Below are 21,176 nucleotides of genomic sequence, written 5' to 3' on the forward strand. Positions count from 1 at the left end.
TAATCCTCCTGAAGTGGTCCATTTTAAAAGCATTGGTAAGTGTGGTTAGCGCTCTACTGCCTTAAGGACTTAAGAGGAGAGCCCAGTCATTTGACCTGTCACTACAAGCACCCTTCCCCGAGTATTGGGACATCAGGTAAGGAGTGCAGCAAGGTATCTGTATACTCTGTTCTTCAACAATCACAGAGGTTTCTCTGACATTGTCACAGGTCGGCTAGAACTATGAGGTGAGTGAAAAACACTCACCTCATAGTTCTCCTTTAAGCAGAGGGAACTACACGATATACAACACAGGCTGCATTTTACAAATGGCTTGCAAAATGTAAGCATCAGGATATACAGTAGCAGAATGTCAATTGTGATATCCACTCATGGCAATAAATGACCCCCCATTATTGATATATAGGTGAAGAAAAAATGTTCAGGTGACAGGCCGTGCATATTTTTTGGACGAGCTATTATTGCCAAGTTCAACTAAATTCTTCTTATATTCCTATGGGGAATCCACTAGAGGGCATATGATGCAACATGTCTACAACTGCTGCAACCTCAAACATTTCTGAATACTGGTGACAACTGTAGTAAGGCTGAAATGAAAGGCTGCAATGTTGTGTAGGTAGCGTGGGATCCCCCTGGTCTAAGGGCCAGCTGGTCTACCCCAGAGCTCCTGATGGTAGAGATGTTACGCTGCATGCTGACCCCAGGTCGCGGCCCCCAGGTTCACCCAACTCAGTTAACAGGCTACCATGGTTGACAAAGGCAGAGTTCTGGACAGGCTGCAAACACGGACAACGGGAGACAACTCAAAAGTCCAGGGCAGGCTGAAGATTAGGATTTCCAGGGACAAGCTAAAGGTTAAGGGGTAGAATTAAATTTAGGATTTCCAGTGACAAGCCAAAAGTCGGTACATGGATAAACTTCAAGGTATTCAGCTTCAACAGCAAATAGGGGGCTTGGCATCTAGCTTAGAAAAGCGTTACCCCGGCAGCGAACCGTGAGCTGGACTGGGTTTAAAAAGAGTGAGCAAGAGGGAGGATCCACAGGATTGGCCACAAGCTGACTGCACTGATTGACTGAGAAGCTGCATAAGAATCAGCAGGAGAGGTCTGCCAATGTCTAAAGATGCAAGACTAGTGCAAGAGCTAGTTAGGAACAGAGCACATACCTGGAGGACTACAAGCAACAGCACAACTCTGCAGAACCAGAGGTAAGAGGTCTGCATATACTTGTAGAAATACAAGTAACAGCTCAGCTGCAACTCTGAAGCTGTACTGTGACAGTCCAATTGGCGGAGATTTCCCTTCACGTCCTGTCCTGGAGACACTAGAGGAAGTGAAATTTTTTTTTCAAAAAGTGAGGGAAACTCTCCTTGTAGACAGTTGTCACCTGAACAGGTGTCCCCATTGCAAGAATTCCCTTGTATTCCTGTTCCGATGACACCTATAACATGTTGTATTTCTGTCACTTTCTTTCTTTGTGGCAATGGTCACCAGTAGACATGTATGCTGCGGAAAAATTCAGTTTGGATCGGTTCGCATATTTCATTATTACGGAATTCGGATCAGAAATTAAATTCGGTTCGAGTTTCGGATTCGGACGAAATCCAAATTTTCGATAGTTTCAGATGAGTTTACGAATATTCGTTGCGGATACCACAGAAAACCATATACAGATATTAATACTAAAACTGAATCTCCTAGACCCGAATGGCATTCGGGATCCGAATTGCATTCAGGAGTTCCCAAATACCATTGGGGTTTGGGAGCCTCAGCTTTAGTAATATATGTAAATGGCTCCCAGACCTGAATGGCGTTAGGGAGCTCCTGAATACAATTCGGAAATTCGGATCCCGAATGCCATTTGTGTCTGGGAGCCTCAGCTGTAGTATTATATGTATATACTGCATATGGCTCCCATGTTGCCGTAACTAAAATTGGTGTTCATACCCATTCGGATGCATTTAACCGAAAAACACATCTAATTGGCGAGAAAAGCCACATGTCCGGTTCTGTTTCGTTTTTGAACAAAATTCGGACGGTATCTGAAATTCGGAAATGGAAATTTAGATTCGGACACATTCGGATGCATTGGGATTCGGAAATTCGGATGTGTCTGAATGTCCAAGTTTCTGAAAATTCGTCCGAATTTTTATTGGGAACAAAACGAATCGCACATGTCTAGTCACCAGCACAAATGGAGATTTCTCCTCCAGTGAGGACATAGAGAGCAATAAAAGCCTGAAAATAAATGTTTTAGAATTTAATATAGGGGAAACTGTTTTTAAAAAAAAAAAATCTGTAGTTTTTCCCTAATATATTAAAAAATAAAAACCCCAGTGGTGAATAAATACCACCAAAATAAAGCTCTATCCGTCCCAAAAAAGGGTATAAAATTCATTTCAGTACAGCGCTGCATGACGGAATAAATGTCAGTCAAAGTACCGCAGCGCTGAATACTGAAAAATGGCCGGGATGGGAAGGGGGTTTAACACCGCGGATGTCAACTGGTTAAATGATGCCTCTTAATCCAATCATCTTCTTCTTTACTCTCCTTTTCATCTATCCCTCCAGCGCTGGTACGGGTCTCCGATCCAGCGCTGACTCCTCTGTCCTCCTCTTCTCTGATGTCCCACGGTGTCTGCGTGGGTGCACGCTGCTCCATAGACTTACCTTGTGTCTCTCCTCGTCTCCCGGCCGTACATCTGAAGTGCGTTTGATCCTTTGCGGCTGCCCGAGAAATTTTCAGATGTTCGGACGGGAGCGCAGGTACGTATTAACCCTTTGAAAAAGTTTTTTTTTAAAATAGTTTTGAACATATCTACTGTTTGCTAGCACTAGATATATGCAAAGGCATGCGAGGGTTTCATAACCATTTAAACATAAGTGATCTAAAATGCAATGTTTCAGAAAGATCACAAATGTGCATACTACAAAGAGAAAGAATTTGCTGCCCCCTAGCCGAGGTTTATTCAATAGTGAATTACAAAATATATTATAACATGAAATATAAGCCTTACAATCCTATTGAATAAACATAAAACACTTTTCTAAATAAAAAGAAAACCTGAATGTGCACATGGTAATGACAAGTCATGGAAAAGGAAGCCAATCAGAAATCACCTTTCACTGATCTGGCTGCAGAAAACTGAAATCTGATTGGTTGTTGTGGGTTATTACGCTTTGAACTCTCCTGCTTTATTGAATGAGCCAGGATACATACTTGAACACGGCTATTATTTTGCTATATATTGTTGTAATCTCCACGCTTTTCATCATCCATGTTTTTCCTTTTGCTGTAATTGCCCACCAGCCAAAATTAATGGTGCAGCCCGGAGTTAATAACTGCTTCCAACGCCAATGGGCACAACAATATCCTTTGCAATCAATCCAATTCAGCCTCTACACACCTCAGCGCTTCAACTCCCGCGGCGTACGGACAAGGAATCTCAATGTCCAATAGAAAACAAAAATTGGGGCACAGACTTCAATTCTCTGAAATGTCTTTTAATAAAGCTTACAACTGACTAGCATTGCTTACACGTTTCAGCCCAAAAGGGCCTTAGTCATTGCTCAATACCCTTTGAAAGCCAATATTTGTTAGAGTCCAAGACAGGAAAACGATCCACTCAACATCCCCGTTCGATATGTATATCTCCAACATGATTACCAGATTATAAGTAATTGGACTGATGGGGCAATTTGTGAAGCTTCTAAGGATACTGCAAATAATAGTATACTGCTAAACAAAAGCCAAATCCAACACTTACCTGACATCCAGATTTGATCACCGTGTTGGGTGGTTAGTCTAAGAACGCTGCACACCTGTTTATGTCCACAGAATATATCGCTGTTGGAAAGTTTACTTAAGCAAAACTCCAACTACTCAATATTCTGTGTTTAAAAAAAAAAAAAGTCTCGCTCTCTCTTTCTCTCTCTGGAAACAGCTGTGATCCTAAAGTGTAGTGCCAGTTGGCAAAGACAAAGCTGACTGCCAATTGTAGCATATTGAACTCAAACTTCTCTCGAGCAGCAAGAGTTTCAAGTAGAATTAAGTGAAACTTCACAGAATGTTATCAGATTGTAACTTTAAAATAGAATGAGCCAAATGGTTATTAAAATTCATATAAGGGTCTGTGTATAAATAAAAAAAAAAAAATTCAGTTATTTGAAATTAGATTGCAAGCTTTTCTGAAAGTTTTTTTTTTTTCCCCTCCGCGTTTTAGGATAAGAAGATACAAACCCAATCGCTAAAATATAAGTTTTAACATTTCCAACATTTTCTTTAACGTGATGGTGTAATTTCAATTCCTTTTGAATCCATTTAAATCTGCAGCTTTCGTTACAATAATGATTAGTGATCCTGCCATGAAGGTCCTTCTTTAGGCTCTTCATGTTAAAGGGCGACAACAATCTTTACGCCCCCTCCCGCCCCTGAATGCAGGTGTTTTTTCGTTGGTAGATCTCAATGAGCTCGTCATTTGAAAAGTAGATCTCCAGACGAAAAATAGTGGGCGCCCCTGTCCTAGATTGTTCACTTCTCCTGCCTTCTCCAAGCTCTTCACCCTTTTGTGAATAACCCTGTAAATCTCAACTGTACTCTTGCGCTGTGACCTGGGCTTCCAATACAGATATGACAGTCACCAACTGGAAACTCACTATAAGAAATAGCATGCTGCCATTACATGTAGCCAAGAAGTAGCTGTAGAAAATCAGCAGCATTGAAATGCAACAAAGAATGAAAGAAAACATAAAACAAGTATTTTGTTTAAAAAAAAAAGTACATGTCTGCAGCATTTAGCCTCTGTACACACCTCTGCAATGCGACATCACAGAGGTGCTGTAGGGTGCATGGTGATGCGCTACAGTAGGGCAGCCTATTCATTTGCCTACTGCGCTAAATCACACTAAAAAAGTGTAAACACCTTTGTTTTAAATCGCATGGTAATAGGTTACTATGCAACGTGTCGAAATACAAAGCAGGCGAGTCCTACCGCACTCCTTACTGGTACTGGTGTGCATCAATAAAATGATCACTTCTTGAAGATTTAACCATGGTGTGTTGGTGACATACTTTACTACTTGTGTCGAAATACAATGCACATGCGATGTTTAGGTAAGATGGAGTGCTTTTAAGAAAAATGGCACCCCAGCACACTTAAAGAACATCTCTGGGCAAAACCTGTATTAACCTTTGCAGTGGGTTAAGTGCTCTTTTTTGTCTAGGAATGTGTGGTGATTGTGTCCGATGGGTGATCAAGAGAAGGTTGCCCACCACAGAGTTGGCCTTTAATGGACTCCCCAAGTCAGGACTAGACAAATACCAGCAGTCAGATAGCCAATACCTGGGTGTTGTCAATGGAGTTGGCTTCTAAAAAAAATCCAACTGGCGGTATGGAAAAGCTGGCAGCCACGCTTGCGCGAAAACCTGCATTCTGAATGACCGGAAAACATGCTCTGATGTGCAAGTTCACAGGAAGACGCGCACCCAGCCAAAGCACAGGAAGTGACATCTCATCTTTATGGATTGCCCTATAGAAGAAAGCCTGCATTTTGTTCAGTGCTGATGGTCTTCAGTTTGTACCTTGAACCTGTTAACCTGTGGATTGGCTGTTGCCCTGTTCTTTGACCTGAATTGTTTGACTCTGTCTCTGCCTGCTGCCTGCCCTTTGACCTCGGTCTATTTCCAGGACTTCCCTTGCCTACCGTTTTTGTACCTCGCTGCTCGGCTGGTTCTGACCTCGGTCTTCCTTGACCTTGCTCCTGCCTCACGATTCTGCCACCACACTGCCTGCCCGGGTTTGACCTCAGCCACATTGACTACTCTGCTTCTGGACATCTTCAGCACGGTGCCCGGTCTCCCTATTGGCACTTGTGATTCTCGCAGTCCTCCCACACTCTGTCTCCATCTCCAGGGGCTGTAGGACGCAAGATGCAAGAGAGGCCTCCTCTTCCACAGGCCTCCTTCCAGGTACGTGACACTAGCTTCTGGATTGGACAGATTGCCTCCTGGATGCCATATTATTTTTGTCCGACCCGGCTTCATGTGAAAACATTGAGAATCCACTTGGACTGGTGACCTTAAGGCCTGTTCACACCTTGGCATTCTGGAATATGCGTTGTGTATGGGCAAGTTCTTTGCTACGTTTGCGGCCTCTTTAATGTTAAAGTTTGGCCTCTTTAACATTCAGTATGCCGAGAAAGAACCAAAGAAGAACCAGATCAAATCCTCCCCAACTCCACCCAATACAAACCTTTATGGCGAAGTTTGCATTTAAAGCTAGCCATACACTAGTAGGTTTACGATTGAACTTCCATACAAAAGATCTTTCTTTCAACTTAAAATGATGATTGATTTTGACTGTAGTGACGATAGAACTCGAAGGAGCGAGATAGAACATTTTTCTCAAATGGAGCCTTAGGGCTGTCCACTGCCACCACAGGGAGAAGAGTACACTGGAATGAGGGGTGGTTGTGTCCAAGGGGTGATCTAGAGAAGGTTGCCCACCATAGAGTTGGCCTTTAATGGACTCCTCGAGTCAGCAGTCAGGTAGCCAATACCTGGTTGTTGTCAATGGAGCTGGCTTCTGAAAAAATCCAACTGGCTCCTGGATTGGACAGACTGCCTCCTGAATTCCATATTAATTTGGCCACCCCTGCTTCATGTGCTGAAGATGAACCAAAGAACCTCCGTAGGTCGCCAGGGCAACAGTGAAGAGCCAGCAGATCAAACCATCCCCAACTCCACCCAATACAAACCTTTATGGGGGAGTTTGCATTGAAGAGCTTGGCACGCTGTACTCAGATCGCTAACAGTAAACATAAGCTTTGTTTACAAGTCTCAGTTGTGAGTGATGTGACCGCACAAGTCACAATGTTTACCGCTACTAAGAAGGCTTTCAGTATTCTGAAACACACTTATTTTTTTTTTTTTTACTTTATGAAGTTAATATGTTTTTCCTGCGGGTAAATTGCTACACAATAGTTGGGCTAATAGGAGAAAATTTCCTGGTTAATCACAAAGCACTAGATTAAGTTAATACAGCCGCCGAATGGAACAGGTGGCAAAACAATGCTGCATTTTAATTTCATTTATTAGGGAAAACAGTGGAGAGTCATGTACTTTCATCGGTCCATACACTGAAAACATTCCAACCTGACAGCAGCTTCTTTCCCACAATACATTTGCAGGTTAACCCCACGTCTGCTGCCAAAAGAGCACAACCAGCAAAATCTAAAATGTGGTGATAAATAAATGTAAATGGGTGAGCTACTTACCTGCATGTTTTTCAATGTACTGGATGGGTTTGGGTGCACAACAAATCTGTCTGCGTCTTGATGCTGTTCCTGTGGTCAAAACTCCATCTTAACCACTGCACACAATGAAGTATGATTCAACAGTAAGACCCCATTCACACTGAGCTACAGCGCTGATTTGAGCTGAGCGACATTGAGCTACAGTGCACATTTAGTCGCACTACGTAGCGCTTCTTTTGGCAGTCTATCAAAGCCTATTGGGGCCAAATCGCACAAAATCCGCTGGAAAAATAGGTCATGTTCGAGCGAAAAGCTTGAGCTACAAGCTACAGGCGACATTGAGCTGTGAACAGCTCCATTGAAATGCATTGGACGAGCTACACTGAACAATATTTGAGTGATTATTGAGCGGAAATCGCGCTACAAATCGCTCAGTATGAGGCTAGGTTCACACCTGGGCGACACCTCACTGCACGGCAATCGTGCACGATTCCGCGCAGATTGCCACGCAGTCAGGAGTCGCCAAAGTGTGTACTGATCGCGCTGTGGGTGCCATTATTTTCTAAAGTCACCCTAGTCGCGCTGGGCGGATTGCGCGATTTGCTGCTGCGATTCCGCCCGTGCTTCCAAACACTTCCGCCGTGCTTTAAAACCGCCGCACGTCGTGTATCGCAAAAAGGAACTTGTACCCTTTTACTGTGATTGCCTCGCAGATGTCACCTCATTGAATTCAGGGACGCACACCAATCGCTGCCTGCATTGCGCAGGACTGCACGACACCCGGGACGTGAGTCCCGGGTGTTGTGCGGTGTAGTGCAGGTGTGAAACTAGCCTGAATGGGGTCTCAATCATTCCTCCTCTATTCCAGTCAACAAACCGCATTAAACATGTAACAGTTTTTTTGCAATTTAAAAGAAACAACCTTATAACTGTATAATGATATTTACCCTGAGTGTAGTTTTATTTTAACAAGGGAAGCATGTGAAAGTAAACATTGCCCTAATAAGGAATTTCATCATTGTTTTCCTTTACAACCGTATCCTGAATGATAATTGGCCGGAGCCGTGTAAAAATTTATCCTTGCTTATTGTGCATTAAACCTATAATGTAAAGCAGCTATGGTGAAGGTCAGTTCATGGCATCCATTAAAGCTGTAGGTTTTGATAACAATGCCTTTTCTGCAGACTGGTGTATCTGGAAATCCTAGTTTTAATGCTGAGTACACAGCATTATATTTTACCAGTGTACTGACCCCAAAACAAAAAAGTATTATATTGCAGCTTAGCAGTGCTTAAATGTTGTGGCTGTATTATATTTCTTTTTTCAGGCTTTCCTTCCCCTTATTTTCACCAGGTGAGACTGACAGTAACACACTTCCTGTCCTAGGGTGACAACCCTTACTTATTGTGCTTGTCACCCTAGGCTGCTCTTCAGATTTGGCCTACAAAGATCTCCCCCTCTTCTCAACAGTCAAGTTTTATAATTCACAGAATATAGCTGCCTGGCTTCCTGATTGGCCGGGAAGCTGGCTCCATGCTGATTGGCTGGGAAGCCCGCTTCCTGGCCAATCAACATCGAGCCAGCCAAACAGCCGACTCGATGCTGATTGACTGGGAAGGCGGCTTCCTGGCCAAACAGCATAGAGCCGGCTTCCTGGGCAATATAGAAGCCAGGCAGGAAGTAATGATGCTCCACCCAGCTTCCAGAGTACCCATGAAGCCGGCTCCATGCTAGCGAAAGTACCGGTATCAGTACTCGGTATCGGCGAGTACCGAAACATAAACATCGGCACTCGATACTGAAAAAACGGTATTGGTGCGTCTCTACTTACAGACAATGTGATTTGCCTGAAAAAATAAAACTAATGCAGCCACCACATCTAAGGAATGGTAGGCTGCAATATATTTGTCTTAGGTTTAGATATACTTTAAAATTATAACAAGGGTGACAATATGTATTCCGGAGCCAAATAGCAAACCTTTATCCTTCAATTTCTTTTTGATCTACCCAGGAACGTCTGTGTGTGCTACGAATTGTAAATGTATCACGTGCACACAGTCTTATTTTTCCACTTTTATAAAAGCATTTTATGTTATGTAGCGAGATATACTGTATAAAAGGTTTTATGAATGGTACATACCGAACATCTACCCGAGCAAAAGGGTAAAATACATTTTGGTCATTAGAGTTTGTAGAGTAACATAGTAACATGTTTATATATATATATATATACATTTTTTTATGAGGGTGACACATAACATTTGGTGATCCAAATATGACAAATATGTACACTTTACAAACATGACATTGTTTTCCATTGCAGGAGGTATGTGAAGGTTCCGAGGTATGTTTTATAAATGTTTTACTTCTGTCAGGTGCTTGAGTAATTCCTATTCATTCAAAGCTCGGAAAGCTGTCTGCTCCCTCCAGTGTTCCTTGACTGAAATTGCAAGCGTTGTACGAGATGGGTTTCATGTCAAAGGCCATTTCTTTAGTATTCAAGAGCCACTACTAGGACACTCAGTGCTATTCCCCATCATGTGCAGCATAGAAATGGAAAAATATTAATCAAATATGAATATTTGTTTTTGTATTCTTCTCTGCATTTGCTGACTTGCTTCTTGGGATGATGTAGAACTTGGTTGATAGTAAATGATCCCGAATATCACGCTGGGCTTTACTTATTAAAAGAGTAACTCCGGGCAAATCAAATCTTAACCCTTGCAGTGGGACTACCCCCAACAATTTTACCACAGTAATCAAACACATCCAAAATTTGCAGGTTGAAATCAGACTGGCTTAGGTAAAAGATGGACGACTAATCAAGAACTGGCCGAAAAGGTGAATCCCCACAAACTGAGATCCAGTGATCCTGTGCATACAACGCTTATGGTACACACCAGCCAAAACTGAGAACAGGAACAGAACAGAAGCTTGGAGCTTCTGGAACCATACACACTTGTGAGCTGTGGCAATATGCATGGCACGCACTCGGTCTATGTGTAGAGTGTTGCAGTGCCATTCATTGTGAATAGCACACAATGCATTGTACTAGGCATGTGCGATTTGTTACGAATCAAGATTTGTATGAATTTTCCAAAATTCGGACACGACCGAATTTCCGAATCCTAATGCGTCTGAATGTGTCCGAATCTGAATTTCCATTTCCGAATTTCGGATCCCGTCCAAATTTCGTTCAAAAACGAGACTGAATCGGACATGTGACTTTTCTGGCCAATCAGATGTGCTTTTCGGTTTAATGCATCTGAATGGGTCTGAACACGAATTTTCGTTACGGCAACATGGGAGCCATATACAGTATATACATATAATACTAAAGCTGAGGCTCCCAGACCCGAATGGCATTCGGGATCCGACTTTCCGAATTGCATTCAGGAGCTTCTTGTTCTCGAACAGAAGCGTTCATGAACCGAGGTACCACTGTATATTAAAACACTTGAGTTCTGAAGTTTTAATGGGTTCTAATACTGGTACACAACTATTGTATACAAATGTAATTGTTATTTAATTTGTCTATATGTATTTTGTGTACTGTCTCCTCCATTTTGTGAAGCGCTGCGAAAACTGTTGGCGCTATATAAATCCTGAATAATAATAATAATATTTCTGGGTCAATGCATTTAATTACTCATTCATTTCATATGCTTTGCAGGCCAAGGAAATATTTTGACAGCTGAAGGGTGAAAGTGTATAAAATGCCCCTACTGCAGGCAGCGAGCTTACTCAGTACCGTCTAACAGCCGTATAACAGTTCATACAGGACTTAAGTGCAGAATAAAACCACCATAATTGCTGTAACGCGAGTAGGAACATACCATTTAAAAGGAGAGAAGTTTGCAGCTTGAAATGAGGGAAAAGTGGTTTTGTGAAAAGAAATACACTTGGCAGGTGAAGCAATTCAATCTTCATAGCAGCGGCTGCTTCCTCTACGGCTTTCCAAAGTTATCAAACACAGCGCTCTACGGGTGCTAATTTGGGGGTTTGCTGAAAAATTGTATATTAGAAAATAATGCCGGTTCTGTAATGATGATTCTTAAAAGAGTATCAAAACGGAAGTAATAGCAAAGTTTACAGTGGTCAGACGTACAGCGGGGTGTGATTGCCGCTATAGATCTCAAACTTAGAAAATGAAAAAAATGGAACCCCAAATTTACAGCATCTTACAGTCATAATCTCTTCAAGGTAGCTCAAGGAACTGTGCTGCTAGGCTTTTAAACTTCAGACAAATTGCAGTATCTTTATATACTTACACATATTTAGTCCATGCACTCAGTGAAAATTATTCATCCGGTTTTTACAGTGTCCTTTGTGTAATCACTTTCTATATGAAATTCTTATGGTGACATGCCTGTCAGGCTGACATTGGCAGTGCCTACCTTATCTGCAGAAGTGAGATGGTAAAGAAAGGAGGCTTAGAGTCCAAGTGAACCTTTAGCTTAAAGTGACACTAAACTCAGGAGTTAAATCTTAAAAATGCATTCAAGTACCTTAACGTAGCATTAAATAGTTTTTTTGGCATATATCTACTGCTAATAAGCAGTAGATATATGCCCCAACATAAAAAAGAGTTGGCAAATACCAACTAATCTACCTGTGTCAGCGCCACTCGCTCCCGGGTGCAGAAGCCCTGGTTTCCGAACGCTGTGATGTGGATGCATGGGCGGGCGCATGCGCAGTCCAGACCGTAGGAGAGGAGGAGTGAATGGACGCAGCCGGGAGCGTGCACGTCAGACAGATTCCGTGGGACATGAGGAGTCTGGGATGGATCAGAGACCGGCACCAGCACTGGAGGGACTGTGGAAAACGAATAGAAGGAAGAAGCTGTTCAGATCAAGAGGCATCACATAAGGTAAGTCCTTAAAGCAGCAGGGGGGAAACTTCCTTTAATGTCACTTTAACAAAATGTACCTTATTTGTGTATCACTCGGCTGTAGATCCTCAAATCATCTCTGAATTCATGCTGACACGGTCCTTCCTTCTGGAGGGTGGCTACTTTTATTCCCCATAGTCCCTGTGTGTGTTGCAAAGTAGTCACCATTCCAAGCTCGCTCCCATGATGGACTACAAACTCACGTTTAGTTTACTAATCTGTATTGAGATTGTAGTCCATCACAGGAGCGAGCTTGGAATGGTGACTACTTTACAACAACACACAGGGACCATGGGGAACAAAAGTAGCCACCCTCCAGAAGGAAGGACAGTGTCAGCACCAATTCAGAGATGATTTGAGGATCTACAGCCAAGTGATACACAAACAAGATACAGTATTGTTAATAGTTAAAGGAGAACTATGAGGTGGGTGATTTTCACCCCACCTCATAGTTTGAGCCTACGTGTGACAATGAAACTGTCACACGTTGGCTCAATAGATCGGAAAGTGAGCAAACACATACCGTCGCTCACCCACTTCTCAATCCTCTCCCTGCAGAGAGCCGTGACTGTCACTCATGGCTCCCTGCAAGAATTCCCCCCCTCCCCTGTTCGATCCTCCAGCCCTGACTGGAGGAACAGATGGGGAGGGGGCGGGTACAGCTGGCTCTGCCTCTAGATAGGCAGAGCCAGCTGTCAATCACGCAGCTGGGTGGATTTCGACAGCAATGTCTCAGTATACCACGAGCTGTAGCTCGTGGTATACTGAGCTTTGGGTCACGGGAGGACGCTAGTTTATGTCCTCCCATGACCCTGAGGAGAACTATGGGGAAAAGCACTTACCTCATAGTTCTCCTTTAAGAGACTTGAATGCATTTCTAAGATTTCAACTTCTTAGTTTAGTGTCACTTTAAATCATGAAAATATCACAAAACAAAAGGTATTCAAGTCTTATAGGTTTTTTTTTAGAAAGCAGCCACCGCAGTAGCTGTGTAGAAAAGCCTGTCCACTGTCAGCATCCCTAGACATGGACCCTTGTTCTCTGTGTGCAAGCAGTGATCTCTCTGCAGAGGTCTGACCAAATCCCTCTGTCCCTCTTTTACAGCTGAACGTCTTCTAGGTCTGTTTATATACATGTACTATCCTAAAGTAAAATTAAGAGAAGAATCTAGGAAGTTTTCCCTTTAGTTTCAGATTGAAAATCAGAATGCATGTGTGCAAAATAATGGGTAGATTACTTGGTAAGAAATGTAAAATGATTGTTTAGTTTAATTTTTTTTAAATGATTTACAAAGGGTACTCTTTAGGCCCCATTCACACTTGCGATTACGGCTCTATGGAAATTCTGGTGGCAAGAATATGGATTCCTGCACCAGGATAACAGGAGTGTGCGAATAGCTGCTGCTACACAAGTTGAACAAAGCAATGACAGACTGACAGTTGCTCCAGCTGTTTGTGGGCTGTTTGGATCTACCTGGTACCTGCCACTAGGTGCCAGGCAGAGGGGTTCTGAAGAACCTGGCTAGCTTAGTACAAGAAAATATGGAGGCCGCAACCCATGGGCACTGCTGAAGACCCGCTTAATGTAACTACAACGGATAATAGAAAAATTAAACCTGAATTATAGCAAATTGAATCTGCAACACAGTGGCAACATATATTGGATTGCATTAGCAGTTTACTAAAGGATTTTTCTTTGCGCAAACAAAGACGGCGGCACTTGACAAAATGGCTGAGTAATTACAGCTTTGTGCAAACAGCACATCTAGAAAAAAGTTAAAACATAAACCCCGTTTTCTACAAAATATCTACAGAAAACCAGTCCTGCTAATGAATTCACCTCTGTCTACAGTGATCCATTACTTAGTAATGTAAATAAACAGGTGTAACTTTGTGATCTCTCTATGTAAATGTTTCCTATTAGGGGAAAAAGAACCTCGGCCGCATTTATCACAGCGCCTTTTTAGGGCTATGCTAATGGGCGCAAGAACATTTGAAACTTCCATCATGTGGCTTAATCACCAGCTGGAGATCAAAAGCCACCATGCGATTTTATATGCTATGGGCTGCTTCCAAAATACCCCGACATGGAATGAGATCAATGTCAAAATTGGTACATACAGCAAAGCGCTTGCAATAAAAAGCTTTTTATGTGTCTTGTTCAAAGCATTTAAGTGCCTTTTAGATCACTGATTGAACCGTACTCACTATAAAGTGGAACCTTATAATACCAAAATACATTTCCAAAACAGAATTCCATTAGAGGAGAAAGGTTTTTTTTGCTGCAACAGGGGAGATAATAATTCTTTCACCGTGTAATGGGATAAATGAAATGTTTGGTGATAAACAGAAAATGTTTGTATTGTTAGAGAGGAACACTCCATATAGTTTATGAGATTCTGTGTGTGTTTACAAATTATACACAGAATAATATGTGGACAAGAGCTCATTAGAAAGCGATAAGTCTATTGAAGACACTAAGATGACACACAATCAAGTGTGCACGGCTTTAAAATGTAGCCGATCTTGCTGTTCTGTACTTATTTATTTTCTCCTCAATCTGTATACTGTAACGACAGACTGTATTTATGGCTGGTGAATGAATCGAGATTGAGTTCCAGCCTTGGCTGAGGTTTGCCTTTTATGAATTTCCATTATAACACAATACTAAAGAGAAGATTTAGATAGCTGGGGTCTTTTTTTTTTTGTTTGCAATGGTTTTTTCTATGGAATATGTGCAATTAAAACTCTTTTTTAAGTGCTCTTTGTATCAAAAATGACCCTTTGGCATTCTCTATTATAACAGCCCCTTCTGTGAAATCAAACTTACTTCTTTGGTTTCCCTAAGGGTCTGTATATACATAGTGTAAAACCATAGGCGTGTGCAGCCAATGGATGTAGGCTTTGGTCAATGTTGTTCAAGCAGTAGTTCACCGTAATCAGAAGTGTCTGGACGCTGATGGTAACCACTTTGAACACCTCTTGTAGTTGCAGAAATAAAACGTGACTTCTATTCATCTTTTGTTATCAGTATATATTGAGTATTACAATTTTAACTACTTGCCGTCCACCCGTTGTAAATAAACAGTTGTAAGACAAGCTCCTATCAGCGGGACGCCATAATTGTAAGGCTTCTTTTTTCTGCACGGGCAGAACACACTGACAGGTGTGAAAACCTGTCAGGCTGTTACACATACAAGCGATCGTCGACCCCCCCTCCTGCAGTGCCGCCCTAAGCATTGTTACGCTCCATCCCGGGCTCCGCTGAAACCTCTGCGTGCCCGACACTGGCTCGGCGGATGTCAGCAGGAAGATGGGGGATCAGCATTGTTCTGCATGCTGAGCTCCTCTCCGATCTATGAATGCGGAAGTGGTGTGTCTTACATCACTTCCACATTCAGCTGTCAGATCTCTGCTTCATCAGCTTCTTTGGAGGTCCCCAGGTGACATTAGGGGTCTGAGAGACCCCTAATGTCTCCATAAAGAGGACCTGCCAGTGTGCCTGTGCTATCACATAGGGGGATTGTTGGTACTAAAAAAACGGTATCGGTGCATCCCTAAAGGAAAGGTAAAACACTGCTATTTAACTATTTCAGATGCTTTATTTTTCTGTGCCTTCATCTATTAAAAACACAATAGATAGATAGATAAATAAACAAATAAATAAGAAAGAAAGAGTGACTGCACTTAACAAATGCTTGGGAGCAGGAATCCCACTCACTGAGAAAGCACTTTTTGTGTGAATGAAGCAGTCGCTGGCTGCAAGCTTTAGTCTGCAGTTTGTTCTCTACTTCTCTTATATATATATATTCAAAAAGTATTTTGATGCTTCTGCTTCGTTGGCATGCAATGTATTTAATACGGGTCTTTACTCCCTGTATTTGTATGTCTTATTCTGTTGTGTCATTTCCCTGGCAGCACAAGCTTTGGAAATAAGCACAATATATATTTTGCCTTTGAAGTAAACTGCAACAAAATGTATACACTGTGTCCTTTGTGAACAATCCCCGAACTAAAAACAAAACTCGAGGAAAAAATCAAATAATACAAATGAATAGATGTGCGGGCACAGCCCAGGAATTGGTTAAAGTTACACTAAACTCAGAAGTTAAAGCTTAAAAATGCATTTAAGTATCTTAACTATTATCAAAATGAATTTTATTTGTGTATCTCTCGGCTGTGGATCCTCAAATCATCTCTGAATTGGTGGTGACACTGTGCTTCCTTCTGGAGGGGGGCTACGTTTGTTCCCCATGGTCCCTGTGTGTGTTGTAAAGTAGTCACTGCTCCAAGCTCGCTCCCGTGATGGACTACAATCACAGTACAAATAAATAAACTAAACATGAGATTGTAGTCCATCACAGGAGCGAATTTGGAGCGGTGACTACTTTATAACACACACAGGGATCATGGAGAACATGAGTAGCCCCCCCTGAGCAGTCAAGCTCACTACCCTCATGGACTACAATCCTAATACAAATTAGTAAACTAAACGGGAGATTGAGTAATAAGGGCCAAATGGTGATGGCTAGACAACTGGATCAGAGCAACTATAAAACTGCAGCTCTTGTGGGATGTTCCTGGTCTGCAGTGATTATGGTCTAACAAAATTGGTCCAGGGAAGGAAAACCGGTGAACCAGCGACAGGATCATGGGCGGCCAAGGCTCATTGATGCACGTGGGGAGCGAAGGCTGGCCTGTGTAGTCTGATACTGATGCACAAATTGCTGAAAAAGATAATGCTGGTTCCCATAGAAAGGTGTCTGAACACACAGGGGGGAATTTATCAAAAATGGAGCAGCTGTGCATGACAACCAATCAGCTTTTCTCTTCAGTTTGTTCAGTTAAGATTTGAAAATGAAAGAGTGAAGATGATAGGTTGCCAGGGGCAACTGCCCCAGATTTTGTCTGCTCCAGTTTTGATAAATTCCCTTCACAGTGCATCACAGTTTGTTGTGTAAGGGGCTGCATAACCGCAGACTGGTTAGGGTGCCCAGTCTTACCTGTGTCCACTGCCAAAAGGGCTTACATTGGGCAATGAGCATCAGAACTGCACCACAGAGCAATGGAAGAAGGTGGCCTGGTATGATGAATCATGTTTTCTTTTACATCATATGGATAGCTGGGTGTGTGCCTGTTGCTTACCCGGGGGAAGAGAGGGCACCAGGATGCACTACGAGAAGAAGACAAGCCGTTGGGGGAGTGTGATATTTTGGGCAACGTGCTGCTGGGGAAACCTTGGTTCCTGCCATTCATGTGGATGGTTCTAAAAAAAAAATCTTGCACCAGGGCCCTTTGTTCCTTAGCTCCACCACTGGTTCTTTTGACATGTACTACCTACCTACACATTGTTGCTGAGCAAGTAAACCCCTTTATGGAAACGGTATTCCCTGATGGCAGTGGCCTCTTTCAGCAGGATAATGCTCCTTGCCACACGGCAAAAATTGTTCACGAATGGTCTGAGGAACACGAGTTCAAGGTGTTGACTTGGCTCCCAAATTCTCCAGATCTCAATCCAATTGAGCATCTGTGGGATGTGCTGGAAAAACAAGTCCAATCCATGGAGGCCGATCACCTCACAACATACAGGACTTGAAGGATCTGCTACTGCCAGATACCACAGGATAGGTCTAGTGGAGTCCATACCTCGAAGGGTCAGGGCTGTTTTGGCGGCAGAAGGGAGACCTATTCATTATTAGTGATATACAGGGAAATTCACAAAAGGGTGGAGAGTGTGGAGAAGGCAGGAGAAGTGAACAATTTAGGACACCATAGCTGAACTGGACAGTGAGCTTCATTAGAGAATTTTTCCAAATCAGCTATTTTGGCCTAAATTGTTCACTTCTCCTGCCTTCTCCTACACTTATGATCAGTGGCGGCACTATCGCAGGCACAGGCGGCTGCTATGGGGCCCGGGGCACAGCCAGGGGAAGGAACAAAGGGGTCCCCTGATGCCGTGAGGGCCGCTATGGCATCACAGGCTGCTTTCTGTCACTGGCGACTGTGAGGAGGAACCTGTCAGTGATCTGTGCAGTGGTGCGTTCCTCCTCACAGCCGCTGCTGAGTTAGTGACAGCCAGCAGCTGCGGTGTCGGAGGCCGGGGCCTGCCGGTGGTGAGGAGGCGGGGCCCAGCGACGGTGAAGGAAGAGGCCAGGCCCGGCGATGGTGGAGGAGGCCGGCCTGCTGGCGACCAAGGAGGAGGCAGGGCCTGGCAGTGAAGAAGGCTGACAGGTAAGAGTTATGCAGGGGGTTACCCTTAGGTGGGCTGTGTGGGATATCAGGTGGGCTCTGCAATGGGCGTAACTAGAAATCACAGGGCCCCATACAAAAGTTTGCTATGGGGGCCCTGTGATTTCTAGATACCCCCCTGCTTATGATAATGTTTAGTGGTCATAGTGTTATGGCTAATTGATGTATGTGATTGATGTTGTCTGTAAGCTTTTGGGTAATGATGTACACAAAACACAAGTCACCACACAACCCATCTCACTGCAGGTATGTGGGCTCTGCTGCATAATAGGATGCGCTGTACTGTAACTCGTATCCCATTTCCATTAACCAATGAAGTAAATGAAGGTTAGGGAAGTTCATTGGAGGATGAGTAAAGGATTCTTCTATTAACTATGTGCAAGAGTCCTAATGGGTAATATTCTAATGAGACCCTTGATCACCCCAGGCTCCATTACATTCTTATCAGGGATTAACTTTAGCCCCACCCTAATAAGTTGAAAAAGTGGGTCCCCAACCCAAATGAATAGCAAGTTTAAGAGCTTGCAGGACTGTTCCACACTGCGCGCCACAGACTTCTGGCGTTGCTTCCTAGTAAAGGCGCTTTAATGAAGCTACATAAATAAAATAGCTTTTAATTAGCATCACGCTTATGTGAAATGTATAACACAGCAGGTGTTCAAACATGTAGAACAGACCTGCTAAGAGCCCGCCACCAGTATCAACCACAAATGCTTCCCAAGACACTGGTTAAAGAACACCGCGCTATGCATTTTTTACTATTTAGAATCAAGCAAGTGACTTATTCTCAATGTAAAAGCTGAGATTTTATAATAAGCAGTCATTAACAATGAGATTTGCCCACCGTCATTCCCAACTTTGGTTGTAATCACCTGGGAGTTTTTAGGTGTTCTTGCAACTCTTTGTTAGATTCTCCATTATAAAGAATAGGAATCCAACACAGTGGTGTCACAAGGGGCGTGCGGCACGCACCCGGGTGACACCAAAATGACTATCAGTCATTTTGGTGTCACCCCCTCTAAAAAGTCGGGCACTCGGTCATGGACCAAGAGCCAGACAGTGTTAGGAGAGAGGGCGAACGTCCCCTCCTCTCTTTGCCGGCGTCCATCACCAAGATGGCCACCGGCAGGCATCAATTAGAGGGACGCACACGCGCGTGGTGACGTCACCTAGTCTCCGCTCCGGGTGACACCCGGCCTCGAGACGCCCCTGATCCAACAGTAGGACTTGCCTGATCCGGTTTTGATAAATTCCCCCCAATGTGATCGTTAGTGATGAGTCTGAGGGGGTGAGCTGAGCAATGGAGAGACAGATTTGTGCTTCCTCTGCATAGAGATGGTGCTGCAGGCTGTGGTAGGTATTGGACCCATCCACCTGTTTAGATACTGGTAAGCCACTGGCCCGCAAAGAGGTAAGTATGGGACCTCTTTTTTTGTTTTCGGCAACAAAGCGGACCTTTACCCCCTTTGACTAAAAATTACATCAGCGTACAGCTCTGCACACTGATATGAAGCCATCTTACAATCATTAGCTAAACATATTTTTATTTAACTTGCAATTTATTTTCCACTTCCTGGTCCTCTTGGGCATTCGTGATGTACTCTGTGCCCAAGCGTTGCATCCTGGGAAGGTTACATCAGCAGAGCATTGTAATTGAGATCTCCCCTGAGATGCTGAGCATGGTCACATGTCCTAGAGTTCAAGGAAGTAAACAGAGATGGATGCATTTGCCCTTAGTAAAAATGGCCACCGTGAGAAGAATGGGGAGAAAAAGAAAATTGAGGTCTGAAAAGAATACCAAGCCGGCAATTATGTAGAAGTATTTATTTGTAGATTGCCATTACTAAACATTTCTAAAGTTGTGTTTGTTGTCATTGTGAAGAGAAGGGTAAAGTTCCTTGCTTATAGCTCTTTTTTTAGAGACAACGTCCTGTCTGTCCTACCTAATGTACCCATGACTAATATTCCCCTCCATTATGACCGCTCTCTTCCATCTCAGGGTGTGCCGTGCCCCCTCCCCGTCCCTCACCCTTTCCTCCCGGTGACTCAGCCCACCCGAGGAGGAGGAAACAGAGCCGAGAAACGCTCCGCTCAGACAGCTTCGGCTACAACCGCATCAAGTGACAGCTCGCGACGTCCTCACGCTCGCTGCGTCACCGGGAGCGCGCGCGCCGGCTACGAGCCCGCGCGGCACCTGAATTGAGTTTCCCGCGCCTGGCCCAGGGAGGAGATCCGCTCAGAGGTACAGGGAGCCGGGTTGGAGGCGTCTGCCGCAGTGGCTTTGGCTGCTTGTCATAAATCACGCGGCGTTCTGACATGAAAGACAATTCCGTGCTGTGGTAGAAAAGGCCGCGGTGACGTTAAAGTGTAAAGTTTGTATGACCCGCATCATTCAGAGCGGTGACAGTTTGCTGGGGGGGAATCTAGAATAAGATGGGAGGAATGGACTGTTGGGGGCTTCATCAGCTTCCCTGCAGCCTTCCTCGTCCTTTCTATCATGGAGGGAGCTTTGGAATATATTGGGTGTCAGGTAACCCCCTGCAAACATTGAGGGCTTGTTCACATGAACCCGGCATGTTTTGACGCAGTGTTCCACCGACCCTGCGTGCTTCTCTATGTGTCATAGGATATCACTCCATGTCTTTTGCAATGCCGTGCCATGAGCTGCACTCAATATAAAATGGTTGGTGCTCGGCAGGATAGGCGCTCCCTCACCTTTAGTGCTCGGCAGGATAGGCGCTCCCTCACCTTTGGGGCTCGGCAGGATAAGCGCTCCCGCACCTT

The 21,176-nt window shown here is 43.7% G+C and overlaps 1 protein-coding gene across 1 annotated transcript in view; it reads left to right on the forward strand.

The window, feature by feature from the left end:
* Window positions 1-20,526: 20,526 nt before the first annotated feature.
* The window catches only part of VRK1 (vaccinia related kinase 1), a gene marked incomplete at its 3' end in the record, with an annotated part of 27,317 nt that continues 26,667 nt past the window's right edge, over window positions 20,527-21,176 (forward strand). Inside the window, exon 1 of the mRNA XM_018556253.1 lies at window positions 20,527-20,634. The remainder of the gene's footprint in view (window positions 20,635-21,176) is intronic.

This window comes from Nanorana parkeri, unplaced genomic scaffold (genome assembly GCF_000935625.1).
Source record: "Nanorana parkeri isolate BGI_ZX_2015 unplaced genomic scaffold, ASM93562v1 scaffold230, whole genome shotgun sequence".
NCBI classification, from domain to species: Eukaryota; Metazoa; Chordata; class Amphibia; order Anura; family Dicroglossidae; genus Nanorana; species Nanorana parkeri.